We start from the raw sequence: 16,302 nt of genomic DNA on the forward strand, positions 1-16,302 counted from the left end.
CACATTCTGCGCACCCAAGATTTTGGTAGGAAACTTGCAGTCCTTTCCTACTCGGGCCGTGGTAGTAGTGGCTAACATTGCGACTGTGTTGGGTATCTGTCCTGCTGTACTGAGTTACTCATTGGGTGTATAATCTATTTTTAGCGCCAACAGATGGGGTCACGTGACAGGGGACAAACGTCATTAATGTTGTTGGTGGAGGAGCTGAAAGTATGGAGGAAAGAGAGTTGTGACAGTGAACATTAGACATTTCACCCCCCCAAAATATTATTAAACCGATCAAGAAGTGTAACGGTCGAAGAGGCAATCCCCGAGCAGCGAAAAGGATAACGACAATCAGGTACGTTATGTTTGCTGGGAGATAATGTATCTTTCGTCTACTGCTGGTAAGAAATGTTTTTATACGGCGATATTTTCATCTGATGCGTTTGGTTAGTGCTGGCTAGCTAACAAGCTGAGCGAACGCTATGAAGTTTTGATAGCTAGTTAACGTTAGCTAGCAAGCGAAGTTGCTTTAGCTAATGTAAATGTGCACGAATGGATTGTTCTGATTTGGAAAATTTTAAGTTAACAAACGGACACATAGTATTGGCATCTGATTTAAAGCGTCAGTTAGCCAGGTTGTAATGATCCCAGACGTCTAGTTAGCTTGCTAGCTAACGTTAGCTTATCAGCAGCCTACTTTCAGATAGTTAGCTAATTTAGCTATCACATTTTTAAAACGTTTTTATTTAGGGTGGTTGCTAAAAGCAGTATCGCAGCCGTCGGTGCCCTCTCCATGGCAATTTGTGTCCTCCATGTTTAGCAAACTGTGTTTTTGTTCGAGTTGAAATGACTAGTTTGCCACTTCTGCAATCTCCACTTCTGGTTACCCCCATTGCAGTCGTCTGCAAGTTTGCGACGCCTCATTTAAAAAAAAAGGTAATGGTGCCACTTGAGTTTTGGTCCCACTCCCTGATAGTTGTTTCTATAGGTGTATACAGTTCCCATGCCGTGTGTGAGAGAGGATCCCACACAGTCAGTAGCCTGTGTTTTTACATATTCAATATAACGTTATACATTTACATTTAAGTCATTTAGCAGACGCTCTTATCCAGAGCGACTTACAAATTGGTGCTTTCACCTTATGACATCCAGTGGAACAGCCACTTTACAATAGTGCATCTAGGTCTTTTAAGGGGGGAGAAGGATTACTTTATCCTATCCTAGGTATTCCTTAAAGAGGTGGGGTTTCAGGTGTCTCCGGAAGGTGGTGATTGACTCCGCTGTCCTGGCGTCGTGAGGGAGTTTGTTCCACCATTGGGGGGCCAGAGCAATTAACATGAGCTGCAACAAACACTCAAACTGAGAACTGTCCAATCTCTTCATTCAAAAACTCAATCATGGACACTCTTACTGACAGTTGTGGCTGCTTTGCGTGATGTATTGTCGTCTCTACCTTCTTGCCCTTTGTGCTGTTGTCTGTGCCCAATGTTTGAACCTTGTTTTGTGCTGCTACCATGCTGTGTAGTCATGTGATGCTGCCCTGCTATGTTGTCTTGGGTCTGTCTCTCTTTATGTCGTGATGTGTATTTGTCCTATATTATATTTTTCATCCCAGCCCCTGTCCCCGCAGGAGGCCTTTTGGTAGGCTGTCATTGTAAATAAGAATTTGTTCTTCACTGTCTTGCCTAGTTAAATGACATTTAACGCCACTAGTTCCACTGCGTAAAATAAAATGTGGATGAAAGTGAAAAGTATAATAGCTTAGGCCAATTAACTCTCAGTGCCTTCCTTGCCCCCAAAATACTAATTTGCATTACTGGAAGCACCTTTTGTGCCTAGATAGTGAAGTACAGATGGGTAGGTTTTCTCCTTATGTAGAGATGTCTGAATAGTTTCATTTATGGTCCGTATCAGTTATCACAATGGATTGTCTGCTGACAAAGTTGTTTTAGCAGTTACTTTCATGATAGGCATAACTGTTATGAAAGGAACATGGCATTTATTTAAGGTAGGCCTAGATACTGTGTACAAAACATTATAACACCTTCCTAATATTGTGTTGCACTCCCCTTTTGCCCTCCGTTGGTTGGGGAATGGCCCACAAGGTGTCAAGTGTTCCACAGGGATGCTGGCCCATGTTGACTCCAAAGCTTCCCACAGTTGTCAAGTTGGCTGCATGTCCCTTGGGTGGTGGACCGTACTCGATACCAACAGGAAACTGTTGAGTGTGAAAAGCACAGCAGTTGACACCATCAAACCAGTCCCCCTCGCACCTACTACAATACCCTGTTCAAAGTAACTTAAATATTTTATCTTGTCAATTTACCCTCTGAATGGCACATTCCATGTCTCAAGGCTTAAATTCGTCTTGAACCTGTCTCCTTCCCTTCATCTACACTGATTGAAGTGGATTTAACAGGTGACCTCAATAATGGATCATAACTTTCACCTGGTCAGTTTGTCATGGAAAGAGCAGGTTTTCCTAATGTGTTGTACACTCAGTGTATATTCTACAGTGGATTCCAAAGTAAGGTTTTGATTTGTGACTTGTTCTGTGTTTTTATACACGTTAACATTGTACCTGCAGGCCCCTACCCTAAACCCTATGAAAAGATGTGGCTTGTGGTTTTGGCTCCAAGTTGGATGGAGAAGGATTTCCTCCTAAAATGAAATTAATGACAAATGCCTGTCTTTGATTAAGTGTCAAAGATTTGCTAGAGATCAGTTGATTGACAGATGCTGCTTCTCACGTGTGTGTGTGGATGCCTCTCACAGTCCTCGAGTGGCCTTGCAAGTGTTTTTTTTTAAATTGAAAATGGTTAAGTCCTTGTGCATGGAGTCGTACAGTTTGTTTACCTTTAATCATTGGATTTTGTTTAAATTGTATGCCAATGTGAAAAATATCAGCATCCCTGTTGCTGTGGAATTGCCCTCATTTAAGTCACTCCAAGTAAATGGTTTAGCTAGCGTTTCTTCATCTCTAGCATCAGCTTTTTTGCTCAAGGTTTGCCTTGTCACACACTCCTGATTTCTGCCCTCTTGGCTATCAGATAAGATCAGGTAATCTGCAAACATCTGGATGTGCCCAGTTGAATTACATGGTGACTGATGTCAAGACCTTAAAAAGGGTCACACATTGAGACTCTATGTTCCATAGGGGACCTCTTCCTTATGAGGGAGGATATAAATAACATTTGCTTCAGACCATGGCCACTGAACAGTATACATTTAAATGTGCTTTCTCTATGCGGGTCACTGTCTATTTTTAAAATGTCTATCTTTTATATTGATTGCCTGAATTAAACTTGATGGGTCGAACTTTGCTTCTCTGTTCTCGGACACCCAGAAATAAAATCTTGCGTAAATGTACTAACGAGACTAGCAAAGTCTTCATCCCTCTAAACGGAAACTCTCAGCCAGTTTCGGGCTAGTCTATTTGCCATCCCACAGGCTGTCGACAGATGCTACTACCATATTTATGTTACGTGCATCTGTCCACGAGAGATTAGGCCTACTCCTTCATGAAATAGGTTCAGTATATAAGATGGCAACTCCTTTTTATTTTTTTTAAGACAGTTCATCAATGACGTGACGCAGAGTCGCTTGTCCTGATGAATCACACAAGGTGTTGAAAAGGCTATTGAACAGCCCTGCCCATGTGCTGCCCTGAAGATACAGGGCCTTGATGTTTGCCTATTCTGTTTGCAATGCAAAAATGCATGGAAACTTGGATTCATACACTGTAGAAAAGTGTTTAGGCTACAGTGTGAAGCAAAAATAACCTCAGCTGTACAGTGGGGCAAAAAAGTATTTAGTCAGCCACCAATTGTGCAAGTTCTCCCACTTAAAAAGATGAGGCCTGTCATTTTCATCATAGGTACACTTCAACTATGACAGACAAAATGAGAAAAAAAATCCAGAAAATCACGTAGGATTTTTTAAAATGAATTTATTTGCCATTTATGGTGGAAAATAAGTATTTGGTCTTCACAATGTTTTCACACACTTGCTGGTATTTTGGCCCATTCCTCCATGCAGATCTCCTCTAGAGGAGTGATGTTTTGGGGCTGTTGCTGGACAACATGGACTTTCAACTCCCTCCAAAGATGTTCTATGGGGTTGAGATCTGTAGACTGGCTAGACCACTCCAGGACCTTGAAATGCTTCTTATGAAGCCACTCCTTCGTTGCCCGTGCGGTGTGTTTGGGATCATTGTCATGCTGAAAGACCCAGCCATGTTTCATCTTCAATGGCCCCATTCATTCTTTCCTTTACACTGATCAGTCGTCCTGGTCCCTTTGCAGAAAAACAGCCACAAAGCATGATGTTTCCACCCCCATGCTTCACAGTAGGTATGGGGTTCTTTGGATGCAACTCGGCATTCTTTGTCCTCCAAACACGACGAGTTGAGTTTTTACCAAAAAGTTATATTTTGTTTTTCATCTGACCATATGACATTCTCCCAATCTTCTGGATCATCCAAATGCTCTCTAGCAAACTTCAGACGGGCCTGGACATGTACTGGCTTAAGCAGGGGGACATGTCTGGCACTGCAGGATTTGAGTCCCTGGTGGCGTAGTGTGTTACTGATGGTAGGCTTTGTTACTTTGGTCCCAGCTCTCTGCAGGTCATTCACTAGGTCCCCCCCCGTGTGGTTCTGGGATTTTTGCTCACCGTTCTTGTGATTATTTTGACCCCACGGGGTGAGATCTTGCGTGCAGCCCCAGATCGAGGGAGATTATCAGTGGTCTTGTATGTCTTCCATTTCCTAATAATTGCTCCCACAGTTGATTTCTTCAAACCAAGCTGCTTACCTATTGCAGGTTCAGTCTTCTCAGCCTGGTGCAGGTCTACAATTTTGTTTCTGGTGTCCTTTGGTCTTGTCCATAGTGGAGTTTGGAGTATGACTGTTTGAGGTTGTGGACAGGTGTCTTTTATACTGATAACAAGTTCAAACAGGTGCCATTAATACAGGTAACGAGTGGAGGACAGAGGAGCCTCTTAAAGAAGTTACAGGTCTGTGAGAGCCAGAAATCTTGCTTGTTTGTAGGTGACCAAATACTTATTTTCCACCATAATTTGCAAATAAATTCATTAAAAATCCTACAATGTGATTTTCTGGATTTTTTTCTTCCTCATTCTGTCTGTCATAGTTGAGGTGTACCTATGATGAAAATTACAGGCCTCATTTTTTAAAGTGGGAGAACTTGCACAATTGGTGGCTGACTAAATACTTTTTTGCCCCACTGTATGTTAATGATTGAAACATGCTTTCTGTGCTGAAATCTTTAAAAAAAAAAAAAATTGCCCTGAACCTGGTTACCAGTGTTGATCGGATAAAACCCATAGTTTACCGCCTCCACCCCAATATTCCATGCACTTTACAATCCTAGCCCCCAGAAAAGCCTATTCTTGGAGAAATGGGCATGTGACTAGTTCAAATTCCAGAAGGAATAGGTGCCAGCCTCTTACCCTTGAGCAATGTGCTGACCCAAAATTGTTTTGATTGTATCATTTCTGTGAGGCACTTCAGTGTTGGGGAAAAATAATTTGACTGAAGTTAGTAATTTGGTGTCTGGATCCTAATGAAACATCCTTGGACCAGTTATAAGGCCATGGCCAAGACATACTTAATTTGACTACATTTTGAATCCACTAACTAGGCATATCTCTCTCTGCTGTTTAAGTGAACAATTTAGCTTCAAGGTAAATTAAAGGTGCCACACTGCCATTGAGAGCCTGCATGTTCTCTGTTTTTTATGTAAGGTGTGGCCTTACATAAAATCAAGGGGAGATGGGGCCATTTCGTCACTGCTGGTGGGAAAGGCTCTGCTGAGTGCAGTGTCCCTCCTTTCTCCTTGAGAATCTGCTGGTCGCTCTCTCGCCTTGACTTTGAGGGCTGGCTGAGGGGGATGTGCAGAAGCAGCACACATTTTTACTGGTTAGTGAGTGTCAGACGCCATCTTTTGGTTCTGTTTATAAAGAGCAAAAAGGATCCTCCTTATGTGGTTCTGATTTTGGACCAGACCTGACTCTGTGCCACAGGCCTTTCTGTTGCATTGCCCGAAGGCCATTGCATTCATAAATGCTATGCAATAAAGTTTGACAGCAGCCAATTTCAACATGAAGCACATTTCCTTGTTGCAAAATGATTTGCTCCTGCTTAAAGCTCTCCCTGCAATTCTAAGAATGTCTTGGTGTACAATTTCTGTGCTTCATATGTTGAACCATTTTAAGTCATGGCTTCAAAGCAAATGCTGATGCCAAGATCTGAGGACAGAGCATGTCACTTAGCAGCACTTCCTGGCTGTTGGAGGGACTGGTATTTTCAGTGATAATGTGAGGAGGCGGAGACCCCCACTTATGCTATTCGCTGGATGAGTCTCCTTGCAGTGGTACTGCAAAGAGTTAAAAAAATAAAATAAAGATGAGCTGATATTTTTATCCCCAATGGTACGTCATTAGGCTAATGCAGCCGGTGAAAGTGGCTAGGTCAGGAGTCAGAAGTGGTTAAAGGTTCTAAATACCCTGCGACAAGGCATCCCATTATCTCTGTGACACTGTTTCTATAAGCTTCCGGTGAATGCCGTGATTAAGCCAGGCCCTTGCCGGAGCATGTCATCTGATCGAGTGCCTTGGGATCCTGCAGGGGGAGTTGCTTACCAACTTCTGGAATATCACACAGAGAGCCATTTGCTTAGACCCATACCACACCCTAGACACGTTTTCAGATTTAGCTGACATATTGTATGCAATTACAGGAAATGTCATCCTCTGTGGGTGTACAGGAGAAAGGCATAGGTTAATGGCACTTAGTCCCAGATGTTAGAAAGGCTGCATAAAATTAACAATTTCAAAAGTATAAATTAAATTTGAGCTGTTTCTTGCAAATGGTGTAACAATGCCTTCCTGTCACAAATTGGTCTTGGTGATTTTGGTATCTAAATGTGTTAGTGAGTGACTAAATTACATGTTCCTGTTGTTAGTCTAATCCTCATGACTGTTCCCAGATAACCTTGTAAAACCAAACAAAACCCTAGAGAAAGATGAATATATTTAGTCGATGTTCTGACAAGAGGCCAGTGTTAAACCGGAGGGGACATCTGAGGAGAGTAGTTTAAAGAGCATTAAACGATCAGCGACGCCTGAGAGCCTTGCTTCAGTGCAGAAGGCACAGGGACGGTGGTACTGCATGGGCTTTCAGCGCAACTCCGCTCCATTAAATCATATGGCTTAGAGGCAAGACTTCCGCCACTGAGTGGGACTTAGATCCACTTTCCAGGAATTACACTGCAGTGGTAATAAGGGCTGGGCAATATGGCCTAAAAATCATCTACATTTGTTCACTTTTATGGCCAATTCACTTTGTATGTACCAGTCAAGTTTAGACACTTACTCATTCAATGTTTTTTTTTTTTTTTCAAATTTCTACATTGTAGAGTAATAGTGAAACCTATGAAATAACACATGGAATCATGTAGCAACCTAAAAAGTGTTAAACAAAACAAAATATATTTTATATTTGAGATTCTTCAAAGTAGCCACCTTTGCCTCGATGACACTCTTGGCCTTTTCTCAACCAGCTTCACCTGGAATGTTTTTCCAACAGTCTTGAATGAGTTCCCACACATGCTGAGCACTTGTTGGCTGCTTTTCCTTTACTCTGCGGTCCAACTCATCCAAAACCATCTCAATTTGGTTGAGGTCGGGGGATTGTGGAGGCCAGGTCATCTGATGCAGCACTCCATCACTCTCCTTCCTGGTCAAATAGCCCTTACACAGCCTGGAGGTGTGTTGGATCATTGCCCTGTTGGAAAAACAAATTATAAGCCCAAACCAGACGGGATGGCGTATTGTTGCAGAATGCTGTGGTAGCCATGCTGGTTAAGTGTGCCTTGAATTCTAAATTAATCAGACAGTGTCACCAGCAAAGCACCATTCCCACCTCCCTTGCTTCACGGTGGGTACTACACATGTGGAGCTCATCCGTTCACCTACCCTGCGTCTCACAAAGACACGGCGGTTAGAACCAACAATCTCAAATTTGGACTCATTAGACCAAAGGATAGATTAGCACCAATGTCCTTCTGTTTTGTGTTTCTTGGCCCAAGCAAGTCTTCTTATTGCTGTCCTTTTAATAGTCTTTGCAGCCATTTGACCATGAAGGCCTGATTTCACGCAGTCTCCTCTGAACAGTTGATGTTGATGTCTGTTACTTGAACTCTGCAGCCAAAATAAATGCTACAATCTGAGGTGCAGTTAACCATAATGTACTTCTCCTCTGCAGCAGACGTAAAACAAAGGAGATGGTCGTACACTACAGCTCCATTACAGGGCAATAGTGGAGCAGGTTGAGAGCTTCAACTTCCTTGGTGTCCATCACCAACAAACTATCATGGTCCAAACACACCAAGACAGTTGTGAAGAGGGCACGACAACGCCTATTTCCCCCTCAGCCGACTGAAAATATTTGGCATGGGTCCCCAGATCCTCAACGTTCTACAGCTGCACCATTGAGAGCCTCCTGACTGGTTGCATCACCGCCTGGTATGGCAACTGCTCGACCTCCGACTGCAAGGCACTACAGAGGGTAGTGCGTATGGCCCAGTACATCACTGGGGCCAAGCTTCCTGTCATCCGGGACCTCTATACCAGGCGGTGTCAGAGGAAAGCCCCAAAAAATGCTAAAGAATCCAGCCACCCAAGTCATAGACTGTTCCTCACCTCCCCATTTGAAAATAAAAGAAAGCCGCACACTCTTGGAGCTCAGATGCAAAAATTTAATACCAACGTTTCGACAGCCAAGCTGTCTTCATCAGGGTATAATCACAAACACTGCGGGATGACTCATTTATATAGTGTCAAAAGACACGGGTGTCTGTAATCATGGCCAGGAGTGGCTTAATATCATTGGTTAATATCAAATATTAAAATGTCATACAAAGAACAGCATACAAACAAATGGATAGCATACGGTCATAGATTAATTTGACTATATAAGTTTACACACAATTACAATGGCAAAGTCACAATAATCACAAGAATGGCTTCAGATCGAAGTCTACGTTGAGACCGAAGGGCGCAAGAGTCTTTAAATTAAAGATCCAGGCAGCCTCTCGTTTTAACAATAAATTATCAAGGTCACCCCCTCTCCTAGGGAGGGTGACATGTTCGATGCCAATATAACGCAGAGACGAAATCGAGTGGCCTGCCTCCAAGAAGTGGGCCGCAACTGGATAAGTACAGTTTTTACACCTAATGGTGCTACGATGCTCTGAGATACGTACTTTTAATTCGCGCTTTGTTTTACCTACATAATGTTTACTACAAGGACAAGTTATAAGATAAATAACTGACTTAGTGGAGCACGTAATAACACCTTTTATTGGGATCGATTTCCCTGTTTGTGGGTGTTTGAAGGATCTACATTTATAAGTGCCATTGCATTGAGCACAGCCATTACATTTGTAATTTCCATCCAGTAGGGGCGCAAATAGACGTTATTCAGGAATATCTTGGGGTGGTAAATCAGAGTTTACCAATTGGTCTCTGAGATTTCTGCCCCGCGAGAATACGACCAAGGGAAGGTCCGAAAACACATTACCGAGACTATCATCGGATTTTAGGATGTGCCAATGTTTGTGAACAATTCCCTTAATTTGTTCAGAGCACTTTGAATAGTGCAGCGGGTAGTTAGAACGCAAGAATGCGTCTTTTTGCGAGACTGACCTTGAAAAAGGTCATATCTCGTTTTGTTTTGAATTTTCTCAATGGCAATATTAATTGTAGCCCCTCTCCTTGAACTTTCTTTGCGTCTCAGCCATATTTCTGTCGAAATCGGACTGTTTTTTGCAAATTCTTTTGATTCGACAGAATTGGCTGTAGGGCAAACTATTTTTTTAAGGGAAGTGGGTGACAACTATCAGCCCTCAACAAACTGTTTTGAACAGTAGGTTTCCTGTAAAGATCAGTGTATAGAACATTATCTTCACACAAGATCAGAAGATCAAGAAAACTGATTTGATGTGTGTCAGATTGCATAGTAAATCTCAGATGCTCAGAACAGGAGTGAAGAAAAGCATGAAACGCCTGGAGCTGTTTTGCATCACTCCTCCATAGAACAAAAATATCATCAATATACCGTTTCCAAATAATGATGAGGCAAGAAAACACCTCCCTCACCTCCCCATTACCTCGACTAACCCGGTGCCCAGCACATTGACTTTGTACTGGTACCCCCTGTATATAGCCTCGCTACTGTTATTTTATTGTTGCCCTTTAATTATGTTTATTTTTATACATTTTATTTAACTTCAGTTTATTTTAGTAAATAATTTCTTAACACTTTAGTGTTGGTTAAGGGCTTGTAAGTAAGCATTTCACTGAGGTCTACACCTGTTGTATTTGGCGCATGTGACATAGTTTGCTTTGAACTCTGGGTCTTCCTTTCCTGTGGCTGTCCTCATGAGAGCCAGTTTCATCATAGCGCTTGATTGTTTTTGCAACTGCATTTGAAGAAACGTTCAAAGTTCTTAATGTTCCGTATTGACTGACCTTCATGTCTTAAAGTAATGATGGGCTGTTGTTTCTCTTTGCCTATTTCAGCTGTTCTTGCCATAATCTGGACTTGGTCTTATAGCAAATAGGGTTTATCTTCTGTATACCACCTCTACCTTGTCACAACACAACTGATTGGCTCAAACGCATTAAGAAGGAAAGACATTTTAACAAGGCACACCTATTAATTTAAATGCATTCCAGATGACTACCTCATCTGAAATGAGAGAATGCCAAGAGTGTGCAAAGCTGTCATCAAGGCAAAGGGTGGCTACTTTGAATAATATATATATATATACACATATTTAGATTTGTTTAACACGTTTTGTTAATACATAGTTTGATGTCGTCACTATTCTACATTGTAGAAAATAGTACAAATAAAGGAACCCTTCAATGAGTAGGTGTGTCAACTTTTGACTGGCACTGTAAGTGCTGAAAACAATGTCTCCTGTCTGGCTACGTCCTGCCCCTGCAGTTGCTCCCTCTGCCCAGTAGGTGAGGCCGCAGGTCCAGGGAGGGACACTGTCCAAAACGCAGGGTGCCCCAGTGGGCTGTGGAACTGCCAGGACTCCTGTAGGATGCAGACCCAACAGCAGCTGCAGAGTAAACTGAGATGAATGGGGATTAAGCATAAAGCAGGCACTTTGTTATGTCTTACTGTGTGATGTAATGGGGCCAACATCGCATTTAACCAGGAGGTTCTGTTCAAATCATCAAAGGTCATTGCTGTATATTAATGAGAGACAATTGGCGCTGCACCAGTGTTCATCCAGCTGTGTGAATACAAAATATGTACATTTGTATGATGTAATTTGCTCTGGGTAAGGTCTGCAAAGTGCGTGAATAACCTCTTTGTAAAAACAATTTTAACATAATGCATATAGCAATTTGCATCCATTTTATTGCATGTGATTAGGCTACCTTGACAGGAGTTTATTGAATATTTATTTAGAATATTTGCTGCTTTTTGTTAAGTTCATCCGCTTAAGGTGAAACTGCGCCACTGCTCGCCCCAGCGCATTAATTATTTTTGATTTGTTGATGAAACTGAGGAGCGGAGCATCTAGCATGGCAACAAAAGACATGTGCAGTACCTCTGCTCTTGTATCGTGCATGCAATGATGTCTGAGGGAAATGAACTGTCAGTTGTTTGAAGTAACTTCTGTTGTAACATCGCAAACGGACGTGGCATATTCACTAAATACGGATTCCAGATTTTTAAAGACTAATTGGAATAAAGAGCATATAGATTTTCATTTATGTTGGGCAGAACCCTTGGATGGAATCAGACCTCCCATGGTGAAATCCCCTTGTAAAAATGTGTGACATGGCTTTAATAGCTATACGAGTGATCTAGGAAGCAACAACTAAGGTTTTATTTATTTTGCAACCTATGAAATAGACCATCATACATAAGTGAAATGTTATAGAGCCGGGAGATATTTACACAACTAAGTAATTTAGAATGTGTGTTTACACATTCACACTGATGAAATGACTAAGTAGCCTATTGATTTAGAACAGAGGCCCAGCTTAGAAAGACTGCACATATTGACACTGTCCATTTGTCCACTCACCTGGGGTCATTGAGATGCATGGTGTGACTGGGGGCCAGTATGGGCATTGCAGCACTATGCCTCTCCTCCTCCATCCCCAGGGGGAGTGTGGGTATCGTAGTGTTGCTGTCTCTCTCGTCTCTGCAGACCCCAGGCTGCATGACTCATCCCATTAACAGCTCGGCGAGTGCTTTTCGGCGGAGGCAAACTGACTAACACCCCCTCCCTCACCTTCCCTCAAAGCAAAACAATTTTCCACATTTCAGACACTGTCTTTAGCAACTAGATTATTTTTATTAGTTAAAGGTGTTTTAATGGTAGTCTGCAGTGGAATAATGTAAAATCATTGGTCATCTGTTTATCATGGTGGAAGTCGGGGAGGGAGAGTTGCAAATGGAGGTAGCCCAACTGCTTATTTGGCCTGTGTGTAACAACTAATCTTGACTGGCAGATCACCTACTCTGTCATTGCCTGACTAAGCAAAATGGGAGTCGAAAACTAACATTACTGAATTACTTATGACTGAATGAATGCTGGCCATGTTATCTGCAGTGGCCAGGCGTGTTAGGAGTTACGGATACCAGGATCCTTGAACTGCAGCTGGCTAACTCTTGTTCATTTGTGACTATTGCAGTGGGATTGACTCGAAGAAGGGGAGGAGCCTACTGATCCACCATACCTCTGTGGACAAGTCATGGCCGACGCCGAAGACCCACTTTAGAACCTTCAGTCCATTCCCAAACACAAGCAAATACACACTCGCCTAAAGCTTTATCATCCTAATTCTTATTACCTTCAATTTGACTGAGTTTTGGAACAACAAAGACCACTAACGCAATCATCTCTGGCTTCTCCGTTCATCATTTCTGCCAACACCACAGGTAAGTCTGGTTTTCTTTTCTCCAGCTTTTTTTCTTCATGAAATGCAAAGAAAGCCCCCCTCCCCCTCCCCCGTGACCTCTTAACCCTCTGATCCTCTCCATGAACTCCCCTCAGGGCATTACTCATGTGTTGTAATTTACAAGTTTGTTTGATGACAGGAAACCAGCATCTCGAAGTCTGGTGCTTTATGGTGGCTGTATGGTTCACCATTGAACTTGTACACACATTATTGCTTTTATCTTAAAGAAGTTGGCAAACTGGAGTGATTATTCAGAATTATATCCAGTAGCAGGATGTGTTCATGGGTCTCTTAAACAAAATACATGTATTTTTTAATTTTATTTTTTTAGACTTGCTCTCATGATTCTAGTTGGTTTAAGTTCCTCTACACATGGGCTATCCTATATCAGAAAAAATCCTAACAACAACAACAACCTGTGGATTCTCTTACTGGCTGCTCTCTTCTCCAATCTCTTTCTGTCTATATTTAGAACCGCTGACGACTGACCAGACCTTTATTAACCTCCCATCCCCCTAATGACGTCTTTGAATGTCACTGGGTGCCGTGGCAACCCTGACTGCTCTGTGAAAGGCCTGGAGGGTTGTCTGCTCATTGGACAGTACACTAGAGCAAACATGACTGCTGTTTTTTTTGTGCAATGAGTATGAGTCGTGTAAGTAGCTTGTGTGTAGCTAGTATCTTTGGCGATATATAGTGTTCGTGTTGTCTTTATGTTAATAGCATTTGAGGCAGGAAGGCCTTCCGATCGGTAGGTGCAGCAATACTGCAAAGCTAACTGGTCATGAAGATGAGCTCAGACGGGTCTTAGACTGTGACCACAGCAATAACAATGCAGACACGTTGTAGAATTTTTGCAGGAAGTCTAACCATCCTCAGTGTCAGCCTTTTTATGAGAGTTGAACATGTAGTACAATGACTGGACTTATTTTATCTGCAGATAGAAGTGCATTGACATTCAAAACACTTTTTTGAAGTTACCATTAACTCCAACTGAACAGGTGTCGAACTGTGATGTCCACTGCCACATTTACACACCGACACATGAGAGAACAATACCTGAATAATCCCCAACACCCAAAAGGGCCTTATGGTCAGGACGGCAACTTTTCCTTTTGTGTGACTGGCCCTGCACAGGCGATTAGGCTACTTGAGACTGGGAGCGCAGCAGAGAATTTACTCTGTTCTCTGTGTTGCGATCAGCCAGGAACACAGAGAGCTCCTCCAAGAGCTCGAATCCTGCTAAGGCAAAAATGTGTTTTAAATTGTCCGGAAGTGCCGGACCGAGGGGTTTGTATAGCGTAAGGGCCTAAGTTCTGTTTGGTGCTGTTCCAAGAGGCTAAAAAAGTCATGATGGCTGTAGAAAAGCACCCGTAAGTGGCCTGCATGAAGGTAATTGGTGACTCATTTTAAGTGCATTGTAGAGCTGGCACGGTAAATTGACACCGAACATACCGATCACTTATCTCATGAATTTTGTTGATGGTTCATTACAATAAGTAGCCTATAGTAGAGAAATATGAAGTTTGAAATTAAACACGTTTTTCTAATACAGTGCCTTCAAAGTATTCATACCCCTTGACTTATTCCACATTTTATTGTTAGACTGAATTCGAAATATATATTTAATCTATTTTTGAAACCCATCTACACACAAGTGTTTGCATTTTTAGCTATTTAATTTGTTGGTGACCACGGCCTCAATGCCAAAATTATGTTTTTTGGCATTTTTGACCATTTTTATTGAAAAGGAAATGCAGAAATATCACATTTACATAAGTATTCACACCCCTGAGTCAATACTTTGGAAGCACTTTTGGCAGCGATTACAGCTGTGGCTTTCTGGGTAAATCTCTAAGTACTTTTAACACCTGGATTGTGCACTATTTGCCTACCATTCATGCTTTTCAAAATTCTTCAAGCTCTGTCAAATTGGTTGTTGATCATTGCTAGACAACCATTTTCAGGTCTTCCCATAGTTTTGACTTAAATCTACTTGAAAATCTAACTCGGCACCTCTGGAACATTCACTGTGTTCTTGGTAAGCAACACCAGTGTGGATTTGAACTTGTGTTTTAGGTTATTGTCCTGCTGAAAGGTGAATTAATCTCCCAGTGTCTGGTGGAAAGCAGACTAAGCAAGGTTTTCCTCAAAGATTTTTGTCTGTACTTAGCTCCTTTTCTTTTTTTTATCCTGAAACTCCCCAGTCCTTAACGATTACAAGCATACCCATAACATGATGCAGCCGCCACTATGCTTGAAAATATGGAGAGTGGTATTCTGTATATAGCCTTGTTATTGTGTTACTTTTATTTTTAGTTTATTTGGTAAATATTTTCTTAACCAATAATGCAGTTCAAGAAAGAGTTAATTGTATTTGGTGTATGTGACAGTTTGATTTATTTAATGTATTGGATTTGCCCCCAACAACACAACATAACACTGGCACATTTTTTGCAGTATTACTTTAGTGCTTTTTTGCAAACAGGATGCATGTTATGAGATTTAAAAACAATTCTGTACAGCCTTCCTTCTCTTCATTCTGTCAATTAGGTTAGTAACTACAATGTTGATCCATCCTCCATTTGCTCCTATTACAGCCGTTAAACTATGTAACTGTTTTAAAGTCACCATTGACCTCCATGGTGAAATCCCTGAGCCGTTTCTTTCCTCTCCGGCAACTGAGTTAGGAAGGACGCCTGTTTCTTTGTAGTGACTGGGTGTATTGACACACTATCCAAAGTGTATTTAATAACTGCACCATGCTCAAAGGGATATTCAATGTCTCCTTTTTTACACATCTACTAATATTTGCCCTTTGCGACGCATTGGAAAACCTCTGGTTGAATCTGTGTTTTTAAATTCACTGCTCGACTGAGGGACCTTTACGATTATCTTTATGTGTGGGATACAGAGATGAGGTATTCATTAAAAAATGACGTTAAAGATGCACTATGCAGAAATCGCTCCACCTTTTCCTGGTTGTTAAAATTAAAATAGTTTGCATAATTTCTGTTTGACAAAACAAGTCGTATAGAAAATCATTGTACCATTTTTAAATCACTGTGAAATATATTTTCCATAACAGTATTGTATTTTCTGCTGTTTGAAGATAATGTGCAAAAACAAAACTTAAAAACAGGAAGCATAGAAATAGCTTGAATTTGGTCGGTTCTCCCAAAAAGTTACATATTGCAGCTTTTTAACACTTATTGCACACAGTGGGTCCATGCAACTTATGACTTGTTAAGCACATTTTTACTCCTGAACTTAGGCTTTCCTTAACAAAGGGGTTGAATA

The 16,302-nt window shown here is 41.6% G+C and overlaps 1 protein-coding gene across 1 annotated transcript in view; it reads left to right on the forward strand.

Moving 5' to 3' along the window:
• The first annotated feature begins 201 nt into the window (after nt 1-201).
• The window catches only part of LOC115110403 (histone deacetylase 5-like), a 91,212-nt gene continuing 75,111 nt past the window's right edge, over nt 202-16,302 (forward strand). Inside the window, exons 1-2 of the mRNA XM_065010156.1 lie at nt 202-340; nt 12,736-12,982. The gene's annotated coding sequence lies outside the window, so the exon portion shown is untranslated. The remainder of the gene's footprint in view (nt 341-12,735; nt 12,983-16,302) is intronic.

Source organism: Oncorhynchus nerka, linkage group LG26, assembly GCF_034236695.1.
Source record: "Oncorhynchus nerka isolate Pitt River linkage group LG26, Oner_Uvic_2.0, whole genome shotgun sequence".
In the NCBI taxonomy this organism is placed as follows: domain Eukaryota; kingdom Metazoa; phylum Chordata; class Actinopteri; order Salmoniformes; family Salmonidae; genus Oncorhynchus; species Oncorhynchus nerka.